Source organism: Elephas maximus, chromosome 12 (assembly GCF_024166365.1).
Source record: "Elephas maximus indicus isolate mEleMax1 chromosome 12, mEleMax1 primary haplotype, whole genome shotgun sequence".
In the NCBI taxonomy this organism is placed as follows: Eukaryota; Metazoa; Chordata; class Mammalia; order Proboscidea; family Elephantidae; genus Elephas; species Elephas maximus.
In genome coordinates, this window is record NC_064830.1 from 82,845,256 (window position 1) to 82,873,019 (window position 27,764).

Genomic DNA, 27,764 nt, shown 5'->3' on the forward strand with positions numbered 1-27,764 from the left:
TTGCTGTATATAGGATTGCTGTGAGTTGGAACCGACTCAACAGCACCTAACAACAACATGTTTGGAATGAAATGTATAGAGTTCTCATTCCTCAGTGTGGGCTATATAATTATAAATAAATCTTTTTTGTGGTCTTCATAAAGTCTTGAGCCCCAAAATTCCTCCAGGTACAGTGTAGTTGGAAATCTTAGCAGGGTGGACTGTATCCTTCTATTGCACTCAAAATGCTGGTGCCCAAGCCATATATTTAAACAGCCTACTTCACAGCGCTGTCTCAGGCACATCAAGTTAACATGTCCAAAGTTGGACTGGTACTTATTCCTAGTCTTTTTTTTCAATTGGTGCCACCACCATTCTTTCAGTCGCTCAGACTACAAACCTGGGATCCTCACTTTCTTCCTTCTCTTCCAATTCCCACGCCCATGTCCAGTTGGCTATCAAGTCATTGGGTTCTATCTTTTAAATAGTCCTTGAACACAGCCCTGGCTCTATCTCTATTGCCATCACCCTAGTTCAGGGTCTCACAGATTCTCTTGCGACTATTGCCAGAGCCATTTTCTACCTGGTGACCTTGGCTGCTTTCTGTCATCTTGTTTTGAATATTGCCTTTATTTCTCTTTCTAATTTTATTTTTTCTTCTATATTAACAGTTTTGATTTCTTTTGTAAAAACTTGGAAGGCAGGTACCTTGGTTTTAATTCTATTAGCAGCTACCTTAAAGATTTTTTAAAGAAATTCTTAAATCAATATTAAACTATTGAAGTCAATTACAGAACTGCAATTGGGAAGGGGGCTTCTTTTTGTGGAGGACAAGAAATTTCATTTTAGGGCTTTTCCTTTTCTCTAGTCTTTGTGAATTTAATTCCATCTTTTTTTTAATCATTAAAAAAAAACTTTTGGGGGAGGACAATGAGCCTTGTATCCATACTAAAACCATATTTTGGAGTTCTTAAATTCTTGGGAACACTGGTGGCGCAGTGGTTAAGTGCTATGGCTGCTAAACCAAGAGATTGGCAGTTCGAATCCCCCAGGTGCCTCCTTGGAAACACTATGGGGCAGTTCTACTCTGTCCTATAGGGTCACTATGAGTTGATCAAATTGATGGCAGTGGGTCTGTTTTTTTTAATTTCTATTCTCCTTAAGGGTCATTGTTTCCTCATTCTTGGGTATTTCTCTTTGAGTACTATTCCATTGTTCTGGCACAGGTCCTCAAGTATTCTATCCAGGATGGGCCTTCTCGTGTTTGAGAAAATCTTTCTGGAGACTTCTCACCAAAAGACAATGTGGCTGGGTATAAAATCTTTGGTCAGGACTCTTTAGTGCTTTGTAAACAGGCTTCATTGTTTTCTAGCATTTAGTGCTGTAGCATGCAAGCCTGAAGCCAACATGATATTTTTCTCCTGGATACTTGTAGGAATTAATTTTTTTTACCTGAAATTTCTGTGTATGGCTCTTATTTGCCTAATCAAAAGCCAAGTCTCCGTTTTCAGACTCTTATCTTTATTTAGATCAGAAAATGTCTTCTGTTATTCAATACTGTGCCTGCTCCTTCTGAGATTTCTCCTATTTGTTTTTATTTTCTGTAATGATTTTTAGCATTTTACCAATTTTCTCTGAGTTTAATGGGTGAAGGGAATGAATTTTCTCAAGTTTATCTTCTATTTCATTGATTCTATCTTCTGTACAATCTTATCTCCTATGTGCTACCCTCAATGTGCCTTCTAATTTGATTATTGTGTTTTCATCTTTACATAGTCCTTCCTGATTTAAAATTAGCTTCTCATTATGATTATTCATTCCTGTTTCATAAATTAAAAAGATTTTGTGGATCTTGGTGAATCACAGGTGAGATATTTCAAAGGTATTTTTCTTCTTCTTCTCCTTCCCTCCTCCTTTATTCCTTTCTTCTCCCTCTCTCCTTCCTCTTCGTCCTCTTCCTTTATCTTTTTTTGGCAGTAAATTAATTTCCCCTGACTCTAGGGGTTTCCTTCCTTTAAACTCCAGGATATTTGTGCATGCCTCATGCTGTTTCTCATATTTGCCCAGCTCTTTTTAAGAGGCACTTTCAGGTCCACACTTAAGGAGAAAGGGGAAGCAAGACCAAAGACTACCAGTTAATGACCAATTTTAAGGATCCAGAAGCTTGTGTGTGTATGTGTGTGTTGCCATTGTGTCATTCTGACTCATAGTGACCCTATAGGACAGAGTAGAACTGCCTAGTAGGGTTTCCAAGGAGCAGCTGGTGGATTTGAACTACCGACCTTTCGGTTAGCAGCCGGACTTTTAACCACTGCGTCACCAGGGCTCTGTGTGTGTGTGTGTGTGTGTGTGTGTACAGGGGAAGGGGTAATGGAAAAAAAAAGAATCTCTGGGAGGCCCCTGCAGGGGACTTTGTGGAAGATACTAGAAACAAAACCCAGGACTCTCTAGTATACCTCCGGCCCCAAGGTGCAATGTGTTTAATACAGGGATGCAACTCTGAAGAGAGGTCGTTGAACTGGAAAGACATAGCCAATAGGCAGATGCTGTGGTTATCCATTGCTGTGTAACAAACTCCCTCCCTCCCCAAATACATATCTCTTGAAACATACCTCTAAATAGCCTTTTCCAAAAGGCAAACAAGTTTATGCTGCTCAAAGCAATAAACAAGAGTGCCTGCTGTGGTCCTTCACTGGATATTTTTTAAAATGTCAGCTGCTTTTCATGGACAAAAACGTTGTATCTTGCTGCCTGGATTCTCAGTGCTTTCTGGGAATTTTCTTATGATTCGTATTTCCTTTTTCATCAATTTCTTTTCAGGTTAATTTAAAATGGCCTGATCCCTCTGCAGGGGAGCCTGGCCTTTGAGAAACAACTAATTACACTGGCTCGGCTGAGATCTCTGAGCTCACTTCAAGCTAGATCAGAGATGTCTTTTGAAAATGTATTCATCAGTGGGTGGCTGGGGAGCGGGGAGGGGGTGCTGCTCCCTTAGGACTAATTGGTTGGTTCTGTGCAATGAGAACAATAAACCCAGAACTCAGTGCTGTCGAGTCGATTAGCTTTTGGAATCTGTTCAGTTTTAGGTTTTCATTTTTCATTCTATAGCCAAGACATAGTATCACTAGGAAATTCAATAAATTAATGGACTCTGAAAATAGATAAAATAATTAGTAGGTCATTTCTGGGTGAAAAGAATGTTTGTATTGAAGTTAATAAGACTGACTGCAGGGGCCAGGCAGGTGATACAGAGTGAGACCAGCCAGGCCTGTAGGCACTAGGCAGTGGTGGGACTGAGGAGAACTGGAAAGCACATTCCATGTCTCATGCAGGCTGCTGCTGGACAGCTCCAGCTGACTGTTGCCATGGGGGAATGTGGCTCAGTGTTGTCTTGTTTGCCAGTTTTCTTCACAAGAAGCTGAAAATCTGGATTCTTTTGTGAAACTAGTTGGCAGCTGAATTCAAAATACCCGTGCAGGGCACAAGTCCCTGGCTGGCGCAAATGGTTAAGCACTCAGCTGCTAACCAAAAGGTTGGCAGTTCGAGTCCACACAGAGGTGCCTTGGAAGAAAGGCCTGGCAATCTACTTCCAAAAAATCTGTCATTGGAAACTCTAAGGAGCATAGTTCTACTCTGACACACATGGATGGGGTTATCATGAGTTGGAACTGATGGTAGCTGGTTATGCAAGTCACACAAGACAAAGGTGATATTCCCCACAAGTTTGCAACCTTTGGTCTAGATCGTGAAGTGAAGGAATTATTTTACCTCAGTGATTAACATCTACTTGGGACCTTTATAAAAAGAGGAAAGATTAAATTTTGGGTTCCACAAACTTGGGGCTTAAAAAAAAAATCTTATTGGAAGGAGACTGGCATTTCTAGAACTTTGCTCTTTAAAGACTCTGTGATCAAGTCTGGAAACATAACCTAGGTCTAATCCATAGGCCCAGCAGAGAATGACCACCACAGAAACCACTAAGTGAGCCATCATGGCTGACAGTCAGTTCCAGCCTACGTCACTTTCTCAGCCCTGCATGGAGCTCAGTGGAAGCTGCCGTGTAAGGCTGTGTAGGTTGTGCACTGTTCAACTGTGGAGAGTCTTATTCACATTGTAGACTATGTGAATGGCATCCCATGGGGTTGTGCAGTGTAATCACACCAGCCCTGTCAGAAACCATATGTCACATATTCAAGAATGGACAGTGATATACACGTTTGGATATGTGCTTAGTGTATCTGAAGATGTTTGGATTTAACTCTTCCACTTGACTATGAGTTTCTTGAAAGGAACACCAACTGGAAGTACATCTTTGGAGATTGGGAGGAAAATTATGTTTGGAGATAGAGATTTGTGCAGCACCAATGACTTCCTGAAGTCACTGGAGTAACTGAGATTGCTAGAGAGAGCAGAGGCAAGGCGAGCCTGGGGTGATGGAGGAAGAGAAGGTGAATTCATGAAGGAGACTGCGGAGGAATGGTCAGAGGTGTGGAATCAGGACAGGTGTTGTCACAAAAAGCAACTGCCCATGTCTGTCTTGCTCACAAATGCATCCCCATCATGGTCACATAATAAATATTTAAGGAATACATTAACGAATGAAGAGCGGGGCAACGGAAAGTAGAATGCAGACTGAAGAGAGGCCATTGAGTTGAAGAGGCAATTACAGAGTTGTTGATGACTTTGGGAAGAACAACAGCAGTCTGAATAGTTTTTTTGGAGGTAAAGAGGTATCCATATTGGAGTGCTTAAAATGCCACTTAAAATAAACCAAAGACCAAACCTGTTGGCGCCAAGTCCATTCCTACTCATAACGATCCTATAGGACAGAGTAGAACTGCCCTATAGGGTTTCCAAGGAGCAGCTGGTGGATTCCAACTGCCGACCTTTTGGTTAGCAGCCAAGCTCTTAACCACTGCATCACCAGGGCTCCACTTAAAATAAAGAGGCATATTTTTCTACCTTTTTAAGTCCTAAGAACAAAAACAAAACAAAATCCACTATTGTCAAGTCAATTCCAGTTCATAGCAACCCTGCAGGACAGAGTAGAACTGCCCCATAGGATTACCAAGGCTGTAATTTTTTAATATTTAGGGTAGCAGACTGCCACATCTTTCTCCTGCGGAGCTGCTGGTGGGTTCAAACCACTGATCTCTTGGTTACTAGCTGAGAGCTTAATCACTGAGAACACACAGCTTAATCACAGCTCCTTCTAGACAGCAAGGAAGGGGAGCTTTCTGAGGGGTAAGAACTCTGGAGGTAAGCAAGAACAATGAGGGAGGTTTGGTTAAGTCTGACCCTCAATAAAATGAAAGTGGAGGGCACATCATTTTATTTGGTGGGGATTCCAGTTAACATAGAAATAGTTATCAAACCTGGAAAAATGTTCACAACACATTGCTAAGTAAAAAGCAGGCTACGAAATGATATGTACAATTGCTTATTTCTAAGCAAAGTCCATTCTTCCTTCTCTTTCTAAAAAAATGGGCGTTGCTTAGAAATAAACAGATGTATAGAAAATAAAAGATTGCAAGAGCATTCACTAACATGTTTAATGGTTCCCATGGACTTTCTGTGTTGTGTGCTTTTCTGTTTTCTGCATTAAGAATTACTACTTGAGGAGTAAAAAACATACAATGAATATAATTCAATATGAACATTCCCAAAGTGAAGTTTTTGAATAACATGGAAAATGAGGATGATACTTGTTACGTGAAAAAAAGAGGTTACAAAATCTGTTGCATGTGGAATGATGTCACTCTTGTAGCAGTTAACGGGTGTGTGCATCTGTGCATAGGAAAAAATAGTGGCTATCATGTCAGTGAGCCTATGGGTGGTTTTGAAGGGCATAGATTTTATATTCTTCTTCTGTATTTTCTGATATAATGACCATAATGAGCCTTGTAATAGAATTTTTAAAAATCATAAAAATGTCTATGATAATAACTCTCTGTTACTTGGTAATTAAATTATTAAGAAACACGAATACTCACAGGATGTCAGAATAAGCATGTGGATCCGGGAGCATGTCAGTAAATGTTCTGTAAGACTTTACGACGTTAAAATCTTCATATTATATGTTTTTTGTTTCCTGGCTATTTCCACGTGGGAATTATAGTAACCTGTTATTGTTGAGTGGATTTCAACTCATAGAGACCCTATAGGATAGAGTAGAATTGACCCATGGGGTTTCCAAGGGTGTAATATTAATGGAAACAGACTGCCATATCTTTCTCTTGTGGTGTGGCTGGTAGATTCGAACCACCAACCTTTTGGTTAGCAGCAGAAGGCTTAACCACTGTGCTACCAGGGCTCCTTAAAACCCTTTAAAAAATTGAGAAAGCACTAGTTTGATCACATCACTTCCCTGCTTAAAATCCTTCCATGGCTCCCTATTACTTTAAAGTCCAAACTCCCTAACCAGACTTGCAAGGCCTTGAATGACCCAGCCTCAGCCAACCTGGACTCCCCTACAAGCTGTTCTCTCCACCTCTCTCTCCCCGCACCTGACAAACTCCTACACATAGTTGAAGTACCAGCTAAAATGTCACTTGATTTTAACTCTCCCTGCTTCCTCATTTAGTCATTCTTATTTATATATTCCCTTAGCACATTGTACGTTTTCTATTAAAATACTTGTGACACTGCTATTTCTTTTTAGGTGTCCACCTTCCCATTGCATTGTGTCCTCGGCATCTTGCTCACTATGGTATTCTTAATGCTTAACCAACCAGCAGGACAACGATTGTGAGCATGGTGAAGGACTGGGCAGTGTTTTGTTCTCTGGTATATAGGGTTGCTGTGAGTTCGAACCAACTCAACGGCACCTAACAACAACAACAACAATGCTTAACCAGACCAAACCAAACCAGTCACCATCGAGTCGATATCAACTCATGGTGACCCCATGTGTGTCAGAGAACTATGGTCTATAGGGTTTTCAATGGTTGTGGTTTTTCAGAAGTAGATTGCTAGGGCTTTCTTCCAAGATGCCTCTGTGTGGACTCCAACTGCCAATCTTAAGGTTAGCAGCTTAGCACAGTGTCTGCAAAACCATAGGTGCTCAACAGTGATTTTAAGATGAATGCTTAGAGGCAGTACAGAAAAGGAGAGCTCGAAGGTTCTCCTTCATCAAGCAACCTTAGGAGATGGAGTAGGTGGAGTTGGTTATGAAGACCCCCATGGGTCTGAAGTCCGATGGAAGAAAAGCTTAGGGAACCAGCTGGGCTGGGGGCAGTGCTACTAGGTTTAGTAGGTACAAAGATCTCTGACCAGGTGATGTTTTAGACTGTTGTTAGTTGCCGTCAAGCTGGCTCCAACTCATGGAGATCTTATGTATAGCAGAACAAAACATTGCCCTGACCTGTACTGTTTTCATGATTGTTGGTACGTTTGTGGTCATTGTCGTGGCTATGGTGTTAATCCATCTCACTGAGGGTTTCCTTTGTTTTCACTGATCCTCTGCTTAACCAAACATGATGTCCTTTTCTAGCAATTGGTCTTGTCATCCTTACTTCTAAGGAGCATTCTAGTTGTATTTCTTCTATGACTGATTTGTTTGTTCTTCTGGCCAACAACCCATTGCTGTTGAGTCAATTCTGAATCATAGAGGCCCTGAAAGACAGAATAGAACTGCCCCATGGGATTCCCAAGGCTGTAAATCTTCATGGAAATAGACTGTCACATCTTTGTCCCGCAGAGTGGCTGGTGGATCCAAACTACTGACCTTTTGGTTAGCAGCCAAGTGCTTAATCCCTGTATCACCAGGGCTCCTTGTTCTTCTGGGAGTACATGGTATTTTCAATATTCCTTGCCAACACCTCAGTTCAAATGCATTAATTCTTGTTTCTGTCTTCCTTTTTTATTGTCCAGCTTTTGCATGCATTTGAGGTGATTGAAAAGACTGTGGCTTGGGTAAAGTGCACCTTAGGCATCCAAGTGATTTTAAAGAGGACTTTGGCAGCAGATTTGCCCAACGCAATACATCATTTGATTTCTTGACTGCTGCTTCCGTGAACACTGGTTTTTGTTCCAAGTAGAACGAAGCCATTGACAACTTCAATTTCTTCTTCATTTATCACGATGTTGTTTGTCAGTCCAGTGGTGAGGAGGAAACCTTATGTTTTAGTTAGGCCTTGAAAAAAGAGATCAAATGGCAGAGGAACCTGCATAGGCAAAAGCCCATAGGCTGGAACGTTTTTGCAACTTTGTGAAGGCCAGCTGTCCGAAGTGGCAAGTGTCTGAAGGGACCAGGATTCGAGGAGGAGGATGTGATGGGGGAAATGGGAGCTGTAGGAAGTGACACAGGAAAGAATTTAGGACCAGATTGCAAAAGCCACCAAACCCACACTTTGGACTTTAAGCAACATGAAGTCATACAAGATTGTTTTCGTTTTGCATGGCGTTTTTAACGAGTGACTTAATAATTGGAAAAATGTCAATTAGTTGTCTGTCATAACCTGCATGCAACAGGTATAAATTCAACACACACAGATAGGCTGTGAAAAACCCAAACGTGCAGACAGCTCATTTGACCTGAAGTACTAAGTAATTTTATCTGAAAAGTGTTGTAGGAGACAAGCATATAAACAGTGTTTATAGGCAGTATCATTTGGGAGTTGAAACATTTCTGTTTTGCTATAGCTCTTTAAAAATTTTACAGGAAGACTAACATTATAATGCTGATAAGAGGGAATTATTTAAAAAAAAAAAATAAAGAAAGAAATGTAACCACCGGTTGAATGCAGGAGGATATAACGTGTCCTGTGCTAGGGAATTGCTAGAATGGGAGTTCTTTTAAAAAAAAAAAAAAATGATGAAAATAATAAGGCTCATTGTTTTAAAAAAAAAAAGAAGGAAAGGAAACAGTACAAAATAGCTTTGAAGAAAGAACAATTTTCACACCTAACTTCTTCCTATCCTCAATCCTGTTTCTCAGAGGCAACCAGTTTTAACTCTTTTTAGCTATTCCTTTTAGTGATGATCTGCCTATCTCTAAATAATGTGCAAAAAAAAAAAAAAACCAAAAGCAAACAAAAAAAAAAAACCAAATTATTTTTCGAATTATCATTTATAGCTCTATCGACTGCCAAGTATGGTTGACAAGAATCTAACTCATTTTTTTACAACATCTCTCCTTCTCGATCCCATCTTCCTGCTGTAATGATCTTATTATATGTACAGGTAGTCCCCGACTTATGAGGGAATTTTGTTCCAATGACTCTGTCGTAAGTCGGTTCTGACATATGTCAAATACCTTATTTCAAATTAAAAACTGCTGCTTGTTATGGTATGAAATGCTGTATAAGATCATGCTATAGGCCTGGTCTGGGATGAAATTGGTGTTCGTGTCCTAACAATGAACGTAGAATCACAACAGCTGCTGGGCTCGGGTGCAGTTCAATTGTCGTATGCTGTTAGAGCTGAACGTTGGCCAACTTTCTATCCATTACAACTCCTGATACTGACCCTGACATCATTACAGACCAGGACATAGCCTGCTACATGGCCTTGTTTCAAACAGTAAATCATAAAGTTGAACATCTGCGAGTGAATATCTGAGAATGATAACATCAGCTAATTACGTGCTACGACATGGTACGTAGTACATATTACTAACGATAAGATATACAAAAAAAGTTTAAAAAAAGGACAGGTCATAAGTGCGAGTCCTCATAATTGAATACATTGTAAATCTGGGACTATCTGTACTTACCTTTGAAATTTTGGATTCAAGCTTAGGCTAAAATTCTAAATTCAAGGCTCTTGTAAATGCAAGGCCTGGTGTGTCCTGAGCTCTCCTATGACAACCCTGAGGTAGGAGCTGGATGGCCGTCGGCCAGTGAGCAGCAGGTGAGGAAGGACACAACCCTGGAGACACCTCAGGCCTCTCTTTCTCTTACAGTCCCCATCCAAAGCATCATACAGATGCTCTTGGCTCTTCCTGCAAAAGACATCCAGGGTTGACCACATCTCACTGCCTCCACTGCTTCCATCCAGTCTAACCCCCTTCTCCTCTTGCCTTTATTGCTGTATCACCTTCTGACTGGTCACCCTCCTTCTGCTCTTGCCTCTCTGCTGAACAATGTAAGTAGGGGAGGGAGATGCCACTTCTCTGCTGAAGTGGTTCCCCATTGCACTAAGAGTCAAAGCCAACTCCTGGCCGCAGCCCACAGCTCCTCCTGGATTCCATCTCTGACCACTCATCCCCTTGTTCACTCTGCCCCACGCTGGCATTGATGTTCCCTGCCCATTCCATGCACTCTCCTCCTCAGGGCCTGTGCCCTCTGATCCCTCTGCCCATAATGTTCTTTCCCCAGCCATCTCCATGGCTTATTCCCTTTCCCGAGCTGCACTGGAAGGAGTGGGTGGGACAGACGACTCTTTCACGAAGTCTGGCAGTGAGGAGGGAGGACAATAGGACGCTGGCAACTGGCAGGCCCAGGGATGCTTTTAACAAGTAGATGGCCCCAGGCATGATTTTTGGTTACAGTAGATGGAGTTGCTGGAAAGAAAGCGAGGAAAAGTTAATGTAGAGAGAATGTCCCAGAGGAGGGAGAGGGCAGAAGATCAAAAGCATGAGTGGATGGAATAAAATTAACAAATTCATGACTGAAAGCCATAATTTTCTCTGTGCAAAAAAAAAAAAAAAAGGCAAGGTCTGTTCCAAGGGGACTGGGGCTAACTCAGGGGGCAAGAGGAGATGAATCACATCAGCTGCTGGGGGCACTAGGAGAGGGAGATAACCAGGGGCGTGCAAGGGGCCGCCTGAATGCTGAGGGACCAAGCAAAGCTGGAGACTTTGGATTTGAAGTGTCCTCCTGTACAGGCCTGTGTGGTATATATTTTTCCCTAGCAATGCTCAGGAGTCCTTGGATGGTAAGAGTAATAGTACAGTAGACCCCCGTATCCACGGGGGATACATTCCAAGATTTTCCCAGCAGATACCTGAAACCATGGAGAGTACCAAATATATATACTACGTTTTTTCCTATACACACATACCTGTGATAAAGTTTAATTTATAAATTAGACACAGTAAGAGATTAACAACAATAACTAATAATAAAACAGAACAATTGAGAAGTAAAATAAGGGTTACTGGAATACAAGCACTGTGATTCTGAGACAATGGATCTGATAACCAAGACTGCTTCTAAGTGACTTAAGGGCAGGAATTGTATACAGCATGGATTTGCTGGACCCAGGGATGATTACCTCCCGGTGGGACAGTGTGAGGTGCCTCATGCTACTCAGAATGGCATGCAATTTAAAACTTATGGATTGCCTATTTTTGGAATTTTCCATTTAATATTTTCAGACTGTGGATGACTGAGGGTAACTGAAATTGTGGAAAGGGGAAACCGGGATAAAGAGGGACTACTGTAGCAATAACAATAATAACTAACATTTTTAAAAAATGTTATTTTGTTGTTGTTGAGAATATACACAGCAAAACATACACCAATTCTGAGGGGTAAGACAGTACACAATACTGGGGAAGTCAGCACAACTTGACCAAGGCAAAGTCATGGAAGCTTCATAGATACATCCAAACTCCCTGAGGGTCTGAATTACTGGGCTGAGGACTGGAGACCATGTTCTGGGGGACATCTAGCTCAATTGGCATAACATAGTTCATAAAGAAAATGTTCTACATCCTGCTTTGGTGAGTAGCGACTGAGGTCTTAAAAGCTTGCGAGTGGCCATCTAAGATACTCCACTGGTCCTATCCTGTCTGGAGCAAAGGAGAATGAAGAAAACCAAAGACACAAGGGAAAGATTAGTCCAAAGGACTAGTGGACCACAAGCAATACAGCCTCCACCAGACTGAATCCAGGACAACCAGATGGTGCCTGGCTACCACCATCAGCTGCTCTGGACAAGAATTACAATGGAGGGTCCTGGACAGAGCTGGAGAAAAATGTAGAACAAAATTCTAACTCATAAAAAAAGACCAGACTTATGGATCTGACTGAGACTGAAGAAACACCAAGGCATGGCCCCTGGACACCCTTTTAACCCAGTACTGAGGTCACTCCTGAGGTTCACCCTTCAGCCAAAGATAAGCAAGGTCCATAAAGCAAAAAAGGACTAAATGGGTACACCAGCTCAGGGGCAAGGACTAGAAGTCAGGAGGAGACAGTAAAGCTAGTAATGGGGAACCCAAGGTTGAGAAGGGGAGAGTGTTGACACGTCCTGGGGTTGGCAACAGATGTTACAAAACAATACGTGTATTGTTTAATGAGAAACTAATTTGCCCTGTGAACCTTTATCTAAAGTACAAAAAATAAAAAATAAATAAAAAGGAAAATATACAACAACCTAACTGTTTCTCCATGTACAATTCAGTGACCCTGATTACATTCTTCGAGTTGTGCAACCCTTCTTACCCTCCTTTTCTGAGTTGTTTCTCCCTCATTAACATAAACTCACTGTCCCCTAAACTTCCTATCTAAACTTTCAAGTTGCTGTTGTCACTTTGATCCCATATAGATAATTCCTAAATGAGCATAATGATCATGGAAGACATTTTTTACTAGTTAAACTAATCTATTGTTTGGTTTTAAGAAGATGTCCAGGCATATTTTTGTTTAAGTTTTAAAGATTATTTCAGGGCAAGGTTTCAGGGGTTCACCCAGCCCCCTTGACTCCAGAAAGTCAAGTCCATGAGAACTTTTAAATTCTGTTCTGCATTTTACCCCTTTTGATCAGAATTCTATAGAATCTTTGATCAAAATGTTTAATGATGGTAGGCAGGCACCATCCAGTTCTTCTGGTCTTATGGCCTAAGGATGCAGAAAAAGAACCAAACCAGCTCCCAAGAAGTCAATTCCAACTCATGGTGACCCATGTGTGCTAGGGTAGAATTGTGCATCATAGAGTTTTCAATGGCTGATATCTTTTGAAGTAGATTGCCAGGCCTTTCTTCTGAGGCACCTCTGGGTGGACTCAAACCTCCATCCTTTCGGTTAGCTCTATTCGTACCACCCAGGGACAACATTTAATAGTGCATTATTATTTTTATCATTTTACAGATGAGGAAATCAATTGACAGAGAGGTTACACAGCCCATTAGTGGTAGAGCCTGAATCTAACCACAGGCAATCACTACACATCTTCGGGTTCAGAGTTGAAAATTTGCTGAGATGGTGGACGATAGACTGAGATATTGAGGGGTGGTGGGAGTGATGCTCCAAGGAGAGGCTAAGCTGGGAAATAATACTACTGTTGAGATTATTGATAATAATTATTATTTTTAGAAGTGAAGCCAGGATGGAGGTTGGGACTGGAAGGTACTAGAAATGGGCCTCCAGTGGATTTATAAAACAATTGAAACAAGGTGCTCATAAGTGTATTAGTTAGTGTATAGGATAAGCCACTGCAACAAAGAGGCCTCAAAATACATAGATTTATACCAAATGGAAGTTTCTTCCTCACGTAGCAGTCGAGATGTGTTAGGTGGGTGGCACATCTAGCATTTTGCTCTGGCCCTGGGCGCATGGCGCCACTGAGCAGTTTCTATTAACCCAATAAGGTCCAACATCCTTCCTCAAGCACAGTAATGTGTTAATTAAAAGATTAAGGAACATGACTTGTATTTTTGAGCTGATATTATGGTAAAGTTATTTAAAAGAGGGTGCAATGTCAGTGCTTGCCATAGGTGTCATTTTCTCCGGATACACCGCTGGCTGTATCAGGTTAATAGAAACTGCTCAGTGGTGCCATGCACCCAGGGCCAGTGCAATGCCTGCCATACCCTAGTTATGCCTATGGTGCCTCTACCATTCTCAGCACACGGATTCCATCTTTTTATCCCACTCTTCTACTTGTTGCCATCTTCCAGCCAGCGGGAAGGGGGAGAGCACAGGGCAGTGCAGGCCTAACCTTTTTAGAATCTACAGCTGAGTGCCCAATATGGTAACCGCCAGCCATATGTGCCCTTTGGGCACTTGATATGTGGCTAGTGAGACTGAGGCAGTCAACTTTTAATTTTAGTTAGTATAATTTTAGGTTAAAAAGTGATACTCTATTTAGTTATTGTAAACCCTGGTGGCATAGCAGATAAGTGCTGCAGCTGCTAACCAAAAGGGTGGCAATTCGAATCCTCCAGGCACTCCTTGGAAACTCTATGAGGCAGTTCTACTCTGTCCCATAGGGTCACTATGAGTTGGAATAGACTTGACGGCAGTGAGTTTGGTTTTTTGTTTTTCAGTTATTGGAACACGTTTAAGTATGTTTGGAATAACTCGGATATATGAATGTATTTTTTCAACTGTAAACTTTAAGAAATCTAAATACGGATCAATATTTCTGATGACAATTTAGCATCTTAACTGAGGTGTGCTGTAAGTGTAAAATAGTCACCATGTTTTAAAGACCAAGAATGGATAAAAGAATGTAAAATATCTCATTAATAATTTTTTTTAGATTGATTCCATGTTGGAGTGGCAACATGTTGGATATATTGAGTTAAATAAAATACATTACTAAAATTAATTGCACCTGTTTTTACTTTTAAAAATATGGCTAGTAGAAAATTCAAAGTTATGTATGTTGTGAACATTATATTTCTATCGGACAACGCTGGTCTAGACCCCTGGAAAACATACACTTCACTTAAACTCACATCCCATTGGCCAGAAATTAATCACAGAATGATACCAACCTGCAAGGGAGGCTGGGAAATACAGGTGCAGTCTCTAGCTAAGCAGCCACGTGTCTAAGATGCAGAAAAGCAGCAGTGGTGGACAGCTAGCAGCCTCTGCTGTAGAAGGATTGGAGATTGTGATCAGAGATGTTACAGGGATGACAAGGTCCAGGATATAATAGAGTGCGGGTAAAGTTTAATCCAGAGGAGGAAGGTAAGAAATTATGAGTAGTTATCTCCTCATTGTATGCAAGATACTTATTTTCCTGTTTACTCTATCAGAGAGACATACGTACATTTCTTTTCAATAATTATATTGATACCATTACAAAGTTGTACCTTAAATTTTGACCCCCAAACCTAAACTAAATCCATTGCCATTGAGTTGATTCCTACTCATGGAGACCCCATGCACTCCATAGAGTTTTCAATGGCTGTAATCTTATGGAAGTAGATCGCCAGGCCTTTCTTCGCACTGGGTAGATTCAAACTGCCAGTCTTTCCATTAATAGTTGAATGCAAACCCAGGGACCTCTAAATTTTGATTTCGCATTAGAATTTTATGTACATAGTCATATGATCCTTATAAAAACCAGTACCCAGCACAATGGCTGGCCTATTGTAGATCTTCAACAAACGTTTGTTGTGTAAATTAATGAATGAATTAGGGCATTTAGATGACAGTAAAAGAAAAGAAGCAGAATACACAATTTATTCATTCAACAAACACTTGAGCACTTACTATATGCCAGGCATTGTTCTAGGCATTGAGGATACAACAATGACTAAAACAGACAAAAATTCCTCTTCTCTGGTTGTGGGGTGGGAGAGCTTGCATAAAATAAGCAAATAAGCATATAGATATATAATATGATGTCAGTTCACAATAAATACTAAACCAAATCCATTGCTGTCAAGTCAATTCCGACTCATGCTGACCCTATAGGTCAGAGCAGAACAGCCCCATAGAGTTTTCTAGGCTGTAATCTTTACAGAAGCAGATTGCCGAGTCTCTTCTCCCACAGAGCGGCTGGTGATTTTGAACCACTGTCCTTTAGGTTAGTAGCTGAGTGTTTAACCACTGCGTCACCAGGGCAGTGAGTACTACAGATAAAAATAAAAGAGAATGGAGAGATTGAGAGTGGTGGTGTGGCCGCATTTCAGATTGAGTGACCAGGGAAGGATTCTTTGAGGAGGTGACATTTGTCCACAGACCTGAGTGAAGTGAGTGAGCTAGATGCGGGATGTCTGTGGGAAGAACATTACAGGCAGAGGGAATAGTATGTGCAAAGGTCCGGAGACCAGAATGTGTTTGTGTTATTTGAGTAACAGCTAGAAGGCCAGTGTGGCTGGAGAGGAGTGGATGAGGGTGAGGGTGACAAAAGAAGCCAGAGCCATAGCCAGGGGCCAGGCCACTCAGATTCATTAGATTTTCTTCCTGTGGGAAGGAGGCCACCAGAAGTGTGTTCATCTTTGAATCTGTTTAAAATTACTTTTGTACCTTTTGTAAGCCATTTCTCCCACAGGAGGCTGGGAGGTGTGCCCAGCATTGTGAATATAAGCCCAGAAGGGGTGAGAGCCAAGCCTTCTCTGACTTTTGCTAATGTGTTTTCAGAAATTGGTTTACTTAGCTATGTTTAGCCTCCCTGCACTTTCTCTTTGGCTGACCAAAGAGAGAGCAAAGTGCTGTTTTGGGCTCCCTTCCAGACTTGGAATTAGTTTGTTTTCTCTCCTTTATCACAAGCATCCTGCTGCCCTTTGACAGTACTCCTGGTAATGAAACCTTTTTGTTTTGTTATATTTTAATCTGCTTAGTGCATGTGGCTTGTCTATCTGGCCCCACAAATCACTGGTCATCACCACAGGCAATGGTCTGTGTCCAGCCAATTTCACAGACAAACACCTCTTTCCTGGTCACAGTCCCTGACGTGGGGAAGTCTGATTTACAAAGTCAATAAAAATGCATTCAAGGAATTACTGGGCTCTGCTGGCTTAATATATGAGATTAAAATCTCCAATCTGGGGACAACAAGAAGTCATTTAACACACATAAGCTGGCAAGTGGGTTATGGAAATGTCAGCTGGTCAGGGTCAGGCACCACTAGAAAGGGGATTTATTGGGAGACAAAGAGGCTAACTGATTAATTGCCTCCAGTGCCTTTCTCAGCATGACCGGGGGAACAGATACCATAGTTCATTATTGGGAATTTTAGACAGCAGGCAGTTTTTCACAATGGAAAAATATCTAGAACAAAAAAGTTATGGTATTTTAAAAGAAAAAAAATTAAAAGTTTTCCTCATAACCAAATTAATAGGTGTTCATTTTAGATGTTGTAGGTGGCTTAAAGACCCCTGGTGGCAAAGTGCCTGAGAGCTTGGCTGCAAACTGAAAGGTCAGAGGTTTGAAACCACCAGCAGGTCTGAGGGAGAAAAACTTGGTGAACTACTTTCACAAAGATTACAGCCTTGGAAACTTTATGGGGCGGTTCTACTCTATCCTATAGGGTCACTATGAGTTGCAATCAACTGACCACAATGGGTTTGGTTTGGTTTTATAGTGTATGTTATTGTTGTGTGCTGTCAAGTTGATCCCGACTCATAGTGATTCCATGTGACAGAGTAGATCTGCTCCATGGAGTTTTCTTGGCTGCAGTCTTTATGGAAGCAGATGACCAGGCCTTTTCTCCCAGGGAGATGCTGGGTGGGTTCAAACCACCAACCTTTTGGTTAGCAATTGAGTGCTTTTGTGCAAAAATGGATTATATTATTTTATGTCATGCTTTTTTCTTAATATAGCATAAATATTTGCCTTAAAACAGATTAAAATAGATAATTCTAGCTTTTGACCCAGCCACTAATGCAAAAAATGAAGAAATTGAAGATTTTTACCAACTTCTGCAGTCTGAAATTAATGAAACACATAATCAAGATGCATTGATAATTACTAGTGATTGAAACAAGAAAGACGGAAATGAAGAACAAGGATTGGCAACTTGAAAATATGGCCTCGGAGATAGAAATGATGCCAGAGATAGCACGATAGAATTTTGCAAGACCAGCAGCTTATTCATTGCAAATACCTTTTTCAACAACATAAATGGTGACTCTACATGTGGACCTCGCTGGATGGAATACATAGGAATCAAATCAACTACATCTGTGGAAAGAGACGACAGAGAAACTCAATATCATCAGGCAGAACAAGGCCGGGGCTGACTGTGGAATAGACGATCAATTGCTCATATGCAAGTTCAAGCTGAAGTTGAAGAAAATTAGAATAAGTTCAGGAGAGCCAAAGTATGACCTTGAGTATATCCCACCTGAATTTAGAGACCATCTCAAAAATAGATTTGATGCATTGAACACTAATGACCGAAGACCAGATGAGTTGTGGGATGACATGAAGGACATAAACATGAGGAAAGCAAAAGGTCATTAAAAGACAGGAAAGAAAAGGGCAAAACTGATGTCAAAAGAGACTCTGAAACTTGCTCTTGAACCTTGAATAGCTAAAGCAAACGGAAGAAATGATGAAGTAAAAAAGCTGAACAGAAGATTTCAAATGGCTGCTGGAGAAGACAAAGTAAAAGTATTACAATGAAATGTGCAAAGACCTGGAGTTAGAAAATCAAAAGGTAAGAACAAGGTTGGCATTTCTCAACCTGAAAGAGCTGAAGAAAAAATGCAAGCTTTGAGTTGCACTATTGAAAGATTCTATGAGCAAAATAGTACACTAATTAGGAAGCATCAAAAGAAGATGGAAAGAATACAGAGTCACTGTACCAAAAAGAAAAGATGCAATCACTTAAGGAGGTAGCATATGATCAAGAACTGATGGTATTGAAGGAAGAGGTCCAAGATGCACTGAAGGCACCAGTAGCTATTAGAAGGTAGTATAACGTACCGAAAATAATTGGTCAACATTCAACCATTTCCAAACCCAAACCAAACCCACTGCCGTTGAGTCAATTCCAACTCATAGCGACCCTATAACACAGAGTAGAACTGCCCCATAGAGTTTCCAAGGAGCACCTGGTGGATTTGAACTGCAGACCTTTTGGCTAACAGCCGTAGCTCTTAACCACCACACCACCAGGGTTTCCTCAACCATTTCAGAAAGTTGCGTATGATAAAGAACTGATGGCATTGAAAGAAGAAGTCCAAGTTACATTGAAGGGGATGATGAAAAACAAGGCTTCAGGAATTGATGGAATACCAATTGAAATGTTTCAACAAGATCGATGCAATGCTGGAGGTACTCACTTGTCTATGCCAAGAAATTTGGAAGACAGCTACCTGGCCAGCCAACTGGAAGAGATCCATATTTGTGCCCATTCCAAAGAAAGGTGATCCAGCAGAATGCAGAAATTTTGGAACAATATCATTAGTATCACATGCAAGTAAAATTTTGCTGAAGATAATTCAAAAGCGGTTGCAGCAGTACATCTACAGAGAACTACCAGAAATTCAGGCCGGATTCAGAAAAAGACACGGAATGAGGGATATCGCATTGTTTTCTTCTGTTGTACATACATAGGGTCGCTCTGCCTTTGCGAAGATTTCAGATGATATTTTTGGTTTAAGGTTCAAAGATTAGCTCACAGCAATAGTTTCAGGGGTTCTTGCATTCTCCATGGTTGTAGAATCACAGGTGTCGTTTCTTTCTTTCTTTTTTTATAAAGCTAGTTTTACGTTTTTTTCCCCAGCCTGTATTACTTTTATAATAGAAAAAACATATATAGATGTCTATTTTTTATACTTTCATCTGGTCATCAAATATTTAACACTACTTTTAAAATTAAAACATTAATTAATGTATATGTCAAAGTAGTCAATAAAACCAAACGGTATACAATGAAAAGTTAGTGTCTCTCCCATTCCCGAAGCCTCTCCTTCCCCGGTTCCTTCCCTAAGAGGCGACCACTATGAGCAGTTTCTTATACATCCTTGTAGAAATGTTTTGTGTATATAAACATGTACACACAAATGAAAGCATACTCTGTACACAGCTCAGCATCCCCCTACAACATAATGTACCTTGGAGAACTTTCTAAATCACGACATATAAAAAAAATAATAATAAAAAAAATTTTTTTTATATAGATCAACTTTATTCTTTTCAGTGCCTAAATAGTGTTTTATTTTATGGCTATACCCAACCGATGGGCAGTTTTTCATCATGGCAAACACTGTTCTAATGAGCATCATTATAGTCATTTTCTAAAAACATGTGCGAGAATGTTTGTTGGATAAATTCCTAGAAGTAGAACTGCTGAGTCAATGAGTAAGTGTATTTTATTTTTCCATCTTTCTTTTTCAAATATAATTTCATTTTGTTGTTGAGAATACACAGTGAAACATTACCAATTCAACCATTTCTACGTGTACCACTTAGTGACATTGATTACATTCTTCAAGTGGTGCAACTATTCTCATCCTTTTCTGAGTTGTTCCTTCCTCATTCAGATACACTCATTGCCCCCTAATGTTCCTATCTAATCTTTCAAGTTGCTGTTGTCAATTTGATCCCATATAGGCAGCTCTTAAAAGAGCATAATACTCAAGGGAAGCCTTTTTTTTACTAGTTCAGCTGAACTATTATTTGGTTTTAAGAAGACTTCAGGGGATATTTTTGGTTTAAAGTTTAAAAATTAACTCGGGGCTATAGTTTTATAGTTTCAGGGGTTCATCCAGCCGCCCCTGACTCCAGGAAATCTGGGGTCCATGAGAATTTGAAATTCTGTTCTGCATTTTCCCCCTTTTCATCTGGATTTCTCTATGGAATCTTTGATCAAAACGTTCAGTAATGGTTGCTGGGCACCATCCAGTTCTTCTGGTCTCATGGCAAAGGAGGCAGTTGCTCCTGGAGGCAGTTAGCCACGTGTCCCATGTCCTCCTCTTATTCTTGACTTTCCTTCCTTTGTTGCTCCAGGCAAATAGTGACCAATTGTTGTGCCTTCAATGGCTGCTTGCAAGCTTTTAAGACCCCAGGCACTACACAACGAACTAGGAGGTAGAACAGAGGCACAGTACATGTTAGTAGGTCAGTTAACTGGGATGTCACATGAAACCATGACCCCGAAACTCCAAATCAAGAAACCAAATCCAATGAGGTGTTTGGTTGTACATACGCAGCCTCAGCAGCTACTCTTTTTGGTCATTGTTGTAAATATATCTGTCACCCAACTTTTGCCAATTCAACTTTTTACAGGTGTACAACTCACTGACAGCAATTACGATAATTGGCTGTGCAGCCCTACTTTAATCAATGCAGTTTTTCTATCACCATTAACCTCCCCTTTCCCCTTCCCTTCCAACCTTGGTAACCACTAATAAAATTAGGTCTCTACACACTTGCCTATGTAAGTGTATTTTAAATTCTGGTAGATATTTTCAAACTGCTCTCCAAGGAGGAGTCTGTATGCCTACATCCCACACCTTTGTAATACATTGTTTTACTGAAGTCTTCATTTTTGCTGATCTGGTGGGTGAAATGTGTAGCTCATTGATGCTTTAGATCGTGTATTGTTAAAAAAAAAAAAAAGTTGGCTATGAAGGGACGAGTAATGACAAAACAGGGTTGAGATTTTGTATTTGTCTACCTTTCCTGTCTCCTTTCCTCTTTCCTCGCTTCCTTCCTTCCTTTCAGTGTGAGATGAATGTATCTACAGAGACTAAAGGGAAGAGCTGAGGAAGAAGTAGAGGCAGGAAAAAATTCAGAGAGCATCCTCTCAATGAGGCTGGAGGGAATAGAATCTTGTCTCACTTCTTCAGGAAGCTTGTTCACCTAACAAATACTCTTGAACACCTAGTGAGATATTTTCATTGCTGTAAGTCGCTGTCAAAATGATTCTGACTCATGTCGACCTCATGTGTGCAGAATAGAGCTGCTCCATAGATTTCCAAGGCTGTGACCTTTCAGAGGCAGGTCACCAAGCCTGTTTTCTGAGGCTCCTCTGGGTGGGTTCAAACCACCAACCTTTGGGCTAGTAGTCAAGCTCTTAACTGTTTGTGCAGCCCAGGGACTCCGACTAAGAATTGTCATTCATTCTTCTCCGCCTCCCGCTGAGGGCTGAGGGGGAGAGTGTACTTTCCCTCCCTATTGTTGTTGGGCTTGGCCAAGTGACTTGCTTTGGCCAGTGGAATATTAGCAGATTAGATGTGAGCAGAGGCCTTTAACTTGCTTGCTTGCACTATTTGACTTGACTCCATATCACTTGTGTTCTACAATGAGAAGATCTTTCTCCTGCACAGCCACTGGCCCTTCATCCTGGGTTGCAGAACAAAGACATTTGTTCAGATTTGAGCTCACCTGAGCCTGGAACCAAGCTCCGCTGACCTGCAGCCTGAGCTGCTATTGCCCATTGCTGTCAAATCAATTCTGACTCATGGCGATGTCACATGTGTCAGAGTAGAACTGTGCTCCATTGGGTTTTCAATGGCTGATTTTTTCCAGAAGTAGATTGCCAGGACTTTCTTCCAAGGCACCTCTGGGTGGATTTGAACCGCCAACTTTTTGGTTAGCAGCCTAGTGAGTTAACTGTTTGTACCTCCCGAGGACTCCAAAATACAGTAGGCACTGTGTGAAGCACTTTACAGGCCTCATAAAAATCCTAAGATTTTACAGATGAGGAAACTAAGGCTCAGGGAAGATCCGTGCCTCGCCCGAGGTTAGGCTTGCTGGGTAAAATTCAGATGCCCAGTTACATTTGAGTTTCAGACAAACATCTCCCATACTTACACCACCAATGATCTGAAATTCCAATTTAACTGTGTGTTCTGTGTTTTTATCAGCTTAATCTGACCACCGAAGGTCACACAACAAGGAAGAGGAAGGACTAGTACTTCAGTCTAACCAGTCTGACTCCAGGCAAGGGTCCCTAACAATTATGCCAAGGTCACCCAGCTGGCATTCGAACCCAAATATGTCTGATTGTAAAGATGGAGCTTGCAACCATACCACCACCACGTATGACGACAGAAATATTCACAAGGTTAACAAGCAGTGAGCTCTCAAATGCCCCTTGGAGTCACATATTCTTCAGACCTTATTGGCCCACTAGGGCCAATGTACCCAAATAGGCAGGCCCTCTGAGAAGTGAGCTGGGTGTGTGTGTGTTTGTGCGTGTGTGTGTGTGTGTGTGTGTGTGGACGGAGGCAGGAGGGAAGTAGAATCGGCCACCTTTGCCCTCCAGGTGCTGAGAAGCCGGCAGCTAAGCAGCGAAATGAGTGGCTCATATCTGGGTTGCTCCTTCTGGAGGGAAATCAATGATTTAGTTAAAGGCTCCCAGGCCCCGTGCTGTGGATTGGGCCATCCCGGTGGAGCTGCTCTGCAGAGCCTTTTTATAAACCAGCAACAATTTACACTCCAAATGAAGTCTTAATAAACTGCCGCTGCAGCCCTGCTAGGAGTAGGCCGGGTAAACACTTTCCTTTAACAAAGCACACGCGCACTGGTCTCAGCAGGGCTGAGTCTTTGTCCATGGAGCCTCTTGGCCTCTCAGTCTGGACCCGGCGCTGGGGAGGGGCCCCTGCACAGTGTATTTGAGTGAGGGTTTACCTGCTGCAGTTCTTCTAGGTTTAGCTCTTGGTCTTTAGATTCCGGGGCGAAGGAGGCTTAGATTTCAGCCAGGTTGAACCTGCATTGGATCCTGGAATTCTTGCATTCCCAGCGATGCATCCATGGCCCTTCCTGCTGTCCCAGGGGGACCGTGCTGTATAATTGCTAGGAAATCTGGCCTGGGGTCAGACCAGTTGGACTCAAGCACTAGCTCTACCTCTTCTTTGTTGTGTGACCTTCGGTAGGCTTACTTAACCTCTCTGTGCTTCATTTTACCATTTGTAAAAAATGAGGATAATAATAAAATCCCGCCAAACTTATTGCCATCATATCTATTCCATCTCATAGCAACCCTATAGGGCAGAGTAGAACTGCCCCCATAGGGCTTCCAAGGAGCGCCTGGTGGATTTGAATTGCCAACCTTTTGGTTAGCAGCCAAACTCTTAACCACTACACCACTAGTGTTTCCAAGGGGATAATTATAGTACCTACCTTTTAAAGTTGTTGCACAGTACCTGGTATAGAGTAAGTGCTCAATAACAACCATTATTATGATTTTATTATTAAAATGGCATTGTATTATATGTAATGACTATAAAGTTCTTAGCCACAATAAAGCCTTAACCCATTGCCACAGAGATGATTCCGACTCATAGCGGCACTATAGACAGAGTAGACTGCCCCATAGAATTTTTAAGGAGCTTCTGGTGGGTTCGAACTGCCAACCTTTTGGTTAGCAGCCTTAGCTCTTAACCACTAGACCACCAGGGTTTCCAATAAAGGCTTAATAAACATTATAATATTTGTATTATTATATTTAGTATGTGTTACGGATTGAATTATGTCTCCCCAAAATACGTGTTGTAAATCCTAACCTCTATGCCTGTGGTTATAATCCCATTTGGGAATGAGTTTTCTATTATGTTAACGAAGCAGGATTAGTGTAGGATGTGCCTTGAGTTAAACTCTTATGAGAGAGAAAAAGAGCAGACTAGGCAAGCAGAGATGGGGGAAGAGAGAAGCCAAGCCACATGAAGATCACTCAGGAGCAGAAGCTCAAAGAGACAAGAACCTTCCTCCAGAGTCGACAGAGAGAGAAAGCCTTCCCGTAGAGCTGACACCCTGAATTTGGACTTCTAGCCCCCTAAACTGTGAGAAAATAAATTTCTGTTTGTTAAAGCGTTTGTGGTATTTCTGTTATAGCAGCACTGGATAACAAAGACAGCAAGGTCATACGTATTGATAAGCTGTAAAATTACTTTGGCTGTAAATTCTACTTTTTGCCCTCATGCTACCCCTCTTGAAGCTAAACAGAATAAATTTAATCCTTACAACTCTCAAATATTTGCCCCACTCCCCACTCCCAGTTGTGCCCTAAATTCTCTTTCTTTCAGGCAAACTGGACCAATTCCTTCAGCTATTAATGCTAAGACATGAGTTCCTTTCCTATCAAGCCTCAGGTTTAAATGCAGAGCATAATACTTATCTTCCAGGAGGAAAAAAGTTACCATATATTAAAGCTCCTGGCATGTTTCTGGAGCCCTGGAAGCACAGTGGTTAAGCGTTCAACCAAAAGGCCAGCAGTTCGAATCCACTAGCCACTCCTTGGAAACCCTGTAGGGCAGTTCTACTCTGTCCTATAGGGTCGCTGTGAGTCAGAATAGACTCAAAGGCAACTGGTTTTTGGTTTGGCATGTTTCTAAAGATCCCTAGTGGTGCAGTGGTTAAGCGCTTAGCTACCAACCAAAAGGTCAGCAGTTTGAACCCACCAGCTCCTTACAGGAGAAAGATGTGGCAGTCTGCTTCCGTAAAGATTACAGCCTTGAAAACCATATGGGGCAGTTCTACTGTGTCCTATATAGGGTTGCTTTAAATCAGAATTGACTCAACAACCGGTTGGTTTTTTGGTTTGGGCATGTTCCCAGCACAAGCTAGGCGCTCTTCCTTCTGCCCTTCATATAGAGCAGATTGTCACTGTCGCCATTCCAGTGAGTCAGCTTAGCTAGTGCTTAAGAACACAAGCTTTGGAGTCAGATTGTCTGGTCCCCAAATTGGTTCTACCAAAACTGTGCCTTGGACAAATAACTTTACTTCTCCTTGCCTCACTCACCTCACCTGTAAAATGGGAATAAGAGCTATGTGCACTTGCATTGATTAACTGAGCTGACTCATGTAAAGCCTCTAGAATAGTGCCAGGCATGTGCTAGGCTCTCAATAAGTCATTAACAAAAAAACAAACAAACAAACAAACAATCCCACTGCCCTCAAGTCAGTTTTGACTCATAGTGACCCTATAGGACAGGGTAGAACTGCCCCATAGGGTTTCCAAGGAGCCCCAGGTGGATTCAAACTGCCAACCTTTTGATTAGCAGCCGTAGCTCTTAACTGCTACGCCACCAGGATGTCCCAATCAGTCATAGGCTGTTATTATTTCATGGAAGGCACACAGAACTAAAGACAACACTCAAGAAGAGAGAACTATCTCCAGCCCCATTCTTCAGCCCAGAATCAGGCCAACATCCTCCCCTGCGGGCTCATTCTGAGTTTAAGATCTTTTCCACACAAGCATCACCACTCTCACCTTGTCGTCCACTAGCTAGAGTCTCCTTTGGACTCAAGTAAAGGCCTTCACATTAATCCCTATTTAATTTCATCTTGCTAGTTTTGTGCTGCGATTCCAATTGTTCCAGAATCTTTTGGATGTTCAGTTTGTCAGCCGGCATTGGCCAAATCGCTCCCAGTACCCTGGCTCATGGACTACATGGATGTTATAAAACCAGGAGGAAGATCCAGAGCTTGTAGTGGACTTTGGTTGCTTCTGCCTGCCCAGGATTCACGCCACGTGTTTGGGTAACTGCACTTCAATATTTTTTTAGAGAACCTCCTCTCTCCCATGGCCCATTGTTCTGGTGGGGCTATCAATCAAGGTGTCAAAGATGACACAGGTCCCAAGCTGGCTCAATTAAATTCTATATTTCTCTGAAATTTAACTATTAGGAAGACTGTCACAAGCACACCTGCACACCCTCCCCTTCAAAAAAAAAAAAATTGGAAAGAAAGAAAAGAGAAAATAAAAATAAATTAGAAAATTAGAGCTGGTACCTCCTCAGAACAGAAAAGAGACTGCTCACTGGTTCCTACACTAAATTTGTGTTTGTATAGGAGAGAAACATAAGAAAGGAGCAAGCAGGGTAGAGAGTCTAATTCTAAGCAACTGAACTAAGGGTGAACTAGCCCAGCGCCCATTTGAGCAGGTTTCTTCCCTCTGCTTGAATCCAGGGATAGTGTTCATTGTTAATAGCAATGGTTCTCGCTTCCCTGTGTCAGCACCCGGCAGCTTGTCTGATGCCCCATCAGGAATGTTGCCTATCTTTACCACAAATTTCCTCTGTCTCCGTCTTACACCTTTTGAATATATACATTGTCAGATTGCTTTCCAGAACAGTTGTTCCCATTTATACAGTCGAGTATGGAAGAATATATTCTTTTTCCATGTATTTGAGAGCCTGGAGCTCATCATTTAAAAAATATTCATCACCATTATATTTAATAGTATTTTATTCTGTACTTCTTTCATGTTCAGATTTTCCATTTGTAGTTGTTGTTGCTCATTGCTGTCAAATCGATTCTGACTCAGGGCCATCCCATGTGTATAGAGTAGAACTGCTCATAGGGTTTCCAAGGCTGTGACCTTTTGGAAGCAGATTGCCAGGCCTTTCTTCTGAGGCACTTAGGTTCTAACTGCCAACCTTTTCACTTAACTATTTGTGCCGCCCAGGGACTCCTGTAGTGATCACTAAACCTGGTTTATGAGACTCCCTGGGGCCTTTGTTAAAACATATTTTGGGGCTCCACATCTACAAAGATAATGTGACTCACTCAGGAAGCCTGAGGAGAACCTGGAATCTGTAGTTTTAACAAGTGCCCCAGGGGCTCTGATGTACAACCTGGTTTGGGAAACCATTTTTCTGCAATCAGGGAACGTGGTTTTCCATCTCTGTTCCCAGAACCCTGGTATTATGAATGCCTCAGCATAAATGCTTGTTGGGTGAGTATATAAATGTTATGTTTGCACTATTCTGCGGCCATTTCCTCTCTATGGAGTCAAAGACCAAGGAGAGCTCTAAACAGTCTTATATTTTTCCATTAGGTATCATGATGGACAGTAGAAGAGAAGGTATACTCAGTTCTACTTGTTCCTAAGGTAAGCTGTAGACTAGAGCCTACAGTTTAAGAACAAAGATGGCAAACGTATTTGAGAAAAACGTCCTGTAAAAAAATGGATCATTGTTTTCCCTTTAAATAGTGGCGTAAGCTAAATTTTACTTGATTAATTGGGAAGTTTTAAATAATTATGGTGGACAAAGGTCTATTTTTCAGAGTTACTTCACTTGAAGTAAAATGATGAAATCAGGTGAAATTAGATTACTAGTCTCTTCATTGGTAAAACTTGATTTGGAGACTGCTGTTGGAGAACATACGGGGATGATGGTATTTTCTTTCTGATAAAAACCAGAAACCAAACCAAACCAAACCCATTGCTTTTGAGTCGATTCTGACTATAGCAACCCTATA